We start from the raw sequence: 6,941 nt of genomic DNA on the forward strand, positions 1-6,941 counted from the left end.
ATACTCTATCTTTGACTGTATCCTCGACTGGATCCCTACTCTATCCTAGACCAGACCACATACTCTATCTTTGACTGTATCCTCGACTGGATCCCTACTCTATCCTAGACCAGACCACATACTCTATCTTTGACTGTATCCTCGACTGGATCCCTACTCTATCCTAGACCAGACCACATACTCTATCTTTGACTGTATCCTCGACTGGATCCCTACTCTATCCTAGACCAGACCACATACTCTATCTTTGACTGTATCCTCGACTGGATCCCTACTCTATCCCAGACCAGACCACATACTCTATCTTTGACTGTATCCTCGACTGGATCCCTACTCTATCCTAGACCAGACCACATACTCTATCTTTGACTGTATCCTCGACTGGATCCCTACTCTATCCCAGACCAGACCACATACTCTATCTTTGACTGTATCCTCGACTGGATCCCTACTCTATCCTAGACCAGACCACATACTCTATCTTTGGCTGTATCCTCGACTGGATCCCTACTCTATCCCAGACCAGACCACATACTCTATCTTTGACTGTATCCTCGACTGGATCCCTACTCTATCCCAGACCAGACCACATACTCTATCTTTGACTGTATCCTCGACTGGATCCCTACTCTATCCCAGACCAGACCACATACTCTATCTTTGGCTGTATCCTCGACTGGATCCCTACTCTATCCTAGACCAGACCACATACTCTATCTTTGGCTGTATCCTCGACTGGATCCCTACTCTATCCTAGACCAGACCACATACTCTATCTTTGACTGTATCCTCGACTGGATCCCTACTCTATCCTAGACCAGACCACATACTCTATCTTTGACTGTATCCTCGACTGGATCCCTACTCTATCCCAGACCAGACCACATACTCTATCTTTGACTGTATCCTCGACTGGATCCCTACTCTATCCTAGACCAGACCACATACTCTATCTTTGACTGTATCCTCGACTGGATCCCTACTCTATCCCAGACCAGACCACATACTCTATCTTTGACTGTATCCTCGACTGGATCCCTACTCTATCCTAGACCAGACCACATACTCTATCTTTGACTGTATCCTCGACTGGATCCCTACTCTATCCTAGACCAGACCACATACTCTATCTTTGACTGTATCCTCGACTGGATCCCTACTCTATCCTAGACCAGACCACATACTCTATCTTTGACTGTATCCTCGACTGGATCCCTACTCTATCCTAGACCAGACCACATACTCTATCTTTGACTGTATCCTCGACTGGATCCCTACTCTATCCTAGACCAGACCACATACTCTATCTTTGACTGTATCCTCGACTGGATCCCTACTCTATCCCAGACCAGACCACATACTCTATCTTTGACTGTATCCTCGACTGGATCCCTACTCTATCCCAGACCAGACCACATACTCTATCTTTGACTGTATCCTCGACTGGATCCCTACTCTATCCTAGACCAGACCACATACTCTATCTTTGACTGTATCCTCGACTGGATCCCTACTCTATCCTAGACCAGACCACATACTCTATCTTTGACTGTATCCTCGACTGGATCCCTACTCTATCCTAGACCAGACCACATACTCTATCTTTGACTGTATCCTCGACTGGATCCCTACTCTATCCTAGACCAGACCACATACTCTATCTTTGACTGTATCCTCGACTGGATCCCTACTCTATCCTAGACCAGACCACATACTCTATCTTTGACTGTATCCTCGACTGGATCCCTACTCTATCCCAGACCAGACCACATACTCTATCTTTGACTGTATCCTCGACTGGATCCCTACTCTATCCCAGACCAGACCACATACTCTATCTTTGACTGTATCCTCGACTGGATCCCTACTCTATCCTAGACCAGACCACATACTCTATCTTTGACTGTATCCTCGACTGGATCCCTACTCTATCCCAGACCAGACCACATACTCTATCTTTGACTGTATCCTCGACTGGATCCCTACTCTATCCCAGACCAGACCACATACTCTATCTTTGGCTGTATCCTCGACTGGATCCCTACTCTATCCTAGACCAGACCACATACTCTATCTTTGGCTGTATCCTCGACTGGATCCCTACTCTATCCTAGACCAGACCACATACTCTATCTTTGACTGTATCCTCGACTGGATCCCTACTCTATCCTAGACCAGACCACATACTCTATCTTTGACTGTATCCTCGACTGGATCCCTACTCTATCCCAGACCAGACCACATACTCTATCTTTGACTGTATCCTCGACTGGATCCCTACTCTATCCTAGACCAGACCACATACTCTATCTTTGACTGTATCCTCGACTGGATCCCTACTCTATCCCAGACCAGACCACATACTCTATCTTTGACTGTATCCTCGACTGGATCCCTACTCTATCCTAGACCAGACCACATACTCTATCTTTGACTGTATCCTCGACTGGATCCCTACTCTATCCTAGACCAGACCACATACTCTATCTTTGACTGTATCCTCGACTGGATCCCTACTCTATCCTAGACCAGACCACATACTCTATCTTTGACTGTATCCTCGACTGGATCCCTACTCTATCCTAGACCAGACCACATACTCTATCTTTGACTGTATCCTCGACTGGATCCCTACTCTATCCTAGACCAGACCACATACTCTATCTTTGACTGTATCCTCGACTGGATCCCTACTCTATCCCAGACCAGACCACATACTCTATCTTTGACTGTATCCTCGACTGGATCCCTACTCTATCCCAGACCAGACCACATACTCTATCTTTGACTGTATCCTCGACTGGATCCCTACTCTATCCTAGACCAGACCACATACTCTATCTTTGACTGTATCCTCGACTGGATCCCTACTCTATCCTAGACCAGACCACATACTCTATCTTTGACTGTATCCTCGACTGGATCCCTACTCTATCCTAGACCAGACCACATACTCTATCTTTGACTGTATCCTCGACTGGATCCCTACTCTATCCTAGACCAGACCACATACTCTATCTTTGACTGTATCCTCGACTGGATCCCTACTCTATCCTAGACCAGACCACATACTCTATCTTTGACTGTATCCTCGACTGGATCCCTACTCTATCCCAGACCAGACCACATACTCTATCTTTGACTGTATCCTCGACTGGATCCCTACTCTATCCCAGACCAGACCACATACTCTATCTTTGACTGTATCCTCGACTGGATCCCTACTCTATCCTAGACCAGACCACATACTCTATCTTTGACTGTATCCTCGACTGGATCCCTACTCTATCCCAGACCAGACCACATACTCTATCTTTGACTGTATCCTCGACTGGATCCCTACTCTATCCCAGACCAGACCACATACTCTATCTTTGACTGTATCCTCGACTGGATCCCTACTCTATCCTAGACCAGACCACATACTCTATCTTTGACTGTATCCTCGACTGGATCCCTACTCTATCCTAGACCAGACCACATACTCTATCTTTGACTGTATCCTCGACTGGATCCCTACTCTATCCTAGACCAGACCACATACTCTATCTTTGACTGTATCCTCGACTGGATCCCTACTCTATCCCAGACCAGACCACATACTCTATCTTTGACTGTATCCTCGACTGGATCCCTACTCTATCCTAGACCAGACCACATACTCTATCTTTGACTGTATCCTCGACTGGATCCCTACTCTATCCTAGACCAGACCACATACTCTATCTTTGACTGTATCCTCGACTGGATCCCTACTCTATCCCAGACCAGACCACATACTCTATCTTTGACTGTATCCTCGACTGGATCCCTACTCTATCCCAGACCAGACCACATACTCTATCTTTGACTGTATCCTCGACTGGATCCCTACTCTATCCTAGACCAGACCACATACTCTATCTTTGACTGTATCCTCGACTGGATCCCTACTCTATCCCAGACCAGACCACATACTCTATCTTTGACTGTATCCTCGACTGGATCCCTACTCTATCCCAGACCAGACCACATACTCTATCTTTGACTGTATCCTCGACTGGATCCCTACTCTATCCTAGACCAGACCACATACTCTATCTTTGACTGTATCCTCGACTGGATCCCTACTCTATCCTAGACCAGACCACATACTCTATCTTTGACTGTATCCTCGACTGGATCCCTACTCTATCCTAGACCAGACCACATACTCTATCTTTGACTGTATCCTCGACTGGATCCCTACTCTATCCCAGACCAGACCACATACTCTATCTTTGACTGTATCCTCGACTGGATCCCTACTCTATCCTAGACCAGACCACATACTCTATCTTTGACTGTATCCTCGACTGGATCCCTACTGCAGACTGGGTCACTACTGTATCTTAGATTGGCTCCCTTTTGTAACTTACACTGGATCACTACTGTATCTTAGCCTGGATCCCTATTGTATCTTCGACTGGATCCCTATTGTAACGTCGACTGGATCCCTACTCTATCTTAAACTGGATCCATACTGTATGTTAGACTGGGTCCCTACTTTTTCTTAGACTGGCTCTCTATTATAACTTAGACTGGATCACAACTGTATCGTATCCTGGATCCCTATTGTATCTTCGACTGGATCCCTACCGTATCTTAGAATGAATCCCTACTCCAGACTGGGTCCTTACTGTATCTTACACTGGATCCCTATTGTATCTTAGACTGGATCCCTATTGTATCTTAGACTGGGTCCTTACTGTATCTTAGACTGGGTCCCTACTGTGTCTTAGACTGCATTCCTACTGTATCTTTCGGCTGGATCCCTACTTTATCTTAGACTGGATCCCTATTGTATCTTAGACTGGGTCCTTACTGTATCTTAGCCTGGATCCCTACTGTATCTGAGACTGGGTCGCTATTGTGTCTTCGACTGGATCCGTACTGTATCTGAGGCTGGGTCCCTGTTGTATCTTAGACAGGGTCCCTAGTGTATCTTAGCCTGGATCCCTACTGTATCTTTAGACTGGACCCCTATTGTATCTTAGACTGGATCCCTACTGTATTTTAGACTGTATCCCTACTGTACTGTGTAGGTTGAACACTATTGCAACTTTGGTTGGATCCCTTCTGTACAGAGTGGACCCTTATTGTATTGACTGGATCCTCACTGTGCAGGCTGATCCCTATTGTACAAGCTGGATCTCAATATTGTACAGGCTGGATCCTTTTTTATATAGAGTAGATCCCTATTGTGTAAAACAGGGAAAGAATAAAATACCTTATAATGACCTTATGACAAAAAAAATAATAAACAGATAATAAGAAACCAGAATTCATATCAGTGGTGGAGTGAAGATAAAATGAAACCTTTTCCCTTTTATATTTTTATTGTTTGAATAAAATAGATGCAATGCTCATTTGAAAAAGTCACCGTCGTTGTGTGTTCGAACTAACACCTGAGAAAATGTGGGAACACATCCAGCTTGTCAGGATCAAGGACACGACTTAGAGTTACGTCCCTTGGAGAACTCTTCCCGTGGTTGCCGAGCGACTGGACGCACTTGCTGAAAGTAATGCAGAAAGAAAGTAATTTGTGGTGTGTTTATTTTCCAGTGTCTTGTATATATCCATAACAGAAGTCAATTTGAATAGACTGTCAAGTATGTGTTTCTGTACTGTAAAAATGATATGGCGAAATTAATGCGTTAATCCATTTCAGTTGATTATCTTCATCGTCAATAATCACCAGCTCACGTCACTTGATCTTGAAAAAACATACATTAATCCTGGTGTGCCCATAAGCGCAATAATTATGTGCGTTTAACTGAATTATATTTCACATGGTCATTACAAAAATGACATTGTTCGGACGCTTATCAATCAGAAACCATAGCAATAACGGGTACCGATCTTACGATTAGCCCAGTATTGGCAGTAATGGATCAATCAAGAAAAGTGAAAACTTATGCAATATTTTGTTGATGTAATTCTCCGTGTGACACCACAAAACTCATCGCAGTGCGGATAAGCATTGCTGTCTGGAACTGTATTGTTTTCAAAAACATATCCAATGATAATGTATGAAAATGGTGCTAATTCTACATTGCATTTACTTGAATTATGAATGCCAGTGTACTGACCCTTAAAGGTATCATTTTGGTGATGCAGAATAATTACCTGTCAATCAGTCAAATATATTATGGCAATTGATTTAATTTTTCATGGTCGAATGTCTGCATACTCTTTGTCCAGAATATGGAATCCTTATCTTCCATATATACGTTATGGATTCTTTTAAAATTTGGTCAATATGTAGAAGAATGTCTGGTTTAATAGGTTATTCTTAGAAGCTGAAAGATGAGAAACTAAACTATTTATGGATAACACCTGAAGAAACATACCCTTATAGTATTATGTATAGTTTTGTCCAGCAACACAAGCAATGGGAGAAGTGTCTATACCAACATGTCTCCATAAAAACTTTTTACAGAAATTGTTATGGTTAAGGTGTGTTATATCCCATGAAATGTCGCTGAAATTATGAAAATGTTGTCATGCCATTTGTCTGTAGCTAATTTTCAGCAATGTTTTTCTCAGATAGGTAAGAGAATGTTGCTTAAACATGTCAAATGTGTCCAGACTAACATTTCTCATTTATCTAATTTTAACACAAAAATAGCTATAGTCCCTAATTCATCATAAATAATGTTTTATAGGTGAAGGTGAAAGACCATGATCCTAATCTTAAAACAAAAGGATTTGAGGCCCTAGATCCTTTTTATAAACAGAGCTTTACCATATTAAAAGTGAATTGATATATGCTCAACTTTTATGAGGGATTTGTAAACACAGATTATGAATTTTAGGGTATGCAACAGTATCATACCTTAACTATGAACTTTTTCTGAATGCATGCAATATAATTCAGTTTATATCCTGCTTAATTTGTACCCTCAGATTGCTGAAATAAA

The sequence above is a fragment of the Haliotis asinina genome, chromosome 9, assembly GCF_037392515.1.
Source record: "Haliotis asinina isolate JCU_RB_2024 chromosome 9, JCU_Hal_asi_v2, whole genome shotgun sequence".
In the NCBI taxonomy this organism is placed as follows: Eukaryota; Metazoa; Mollusca; class Gastropoda; order Lepetellida; family Haliotidae; genus Haliotis; species Haliotis asinina.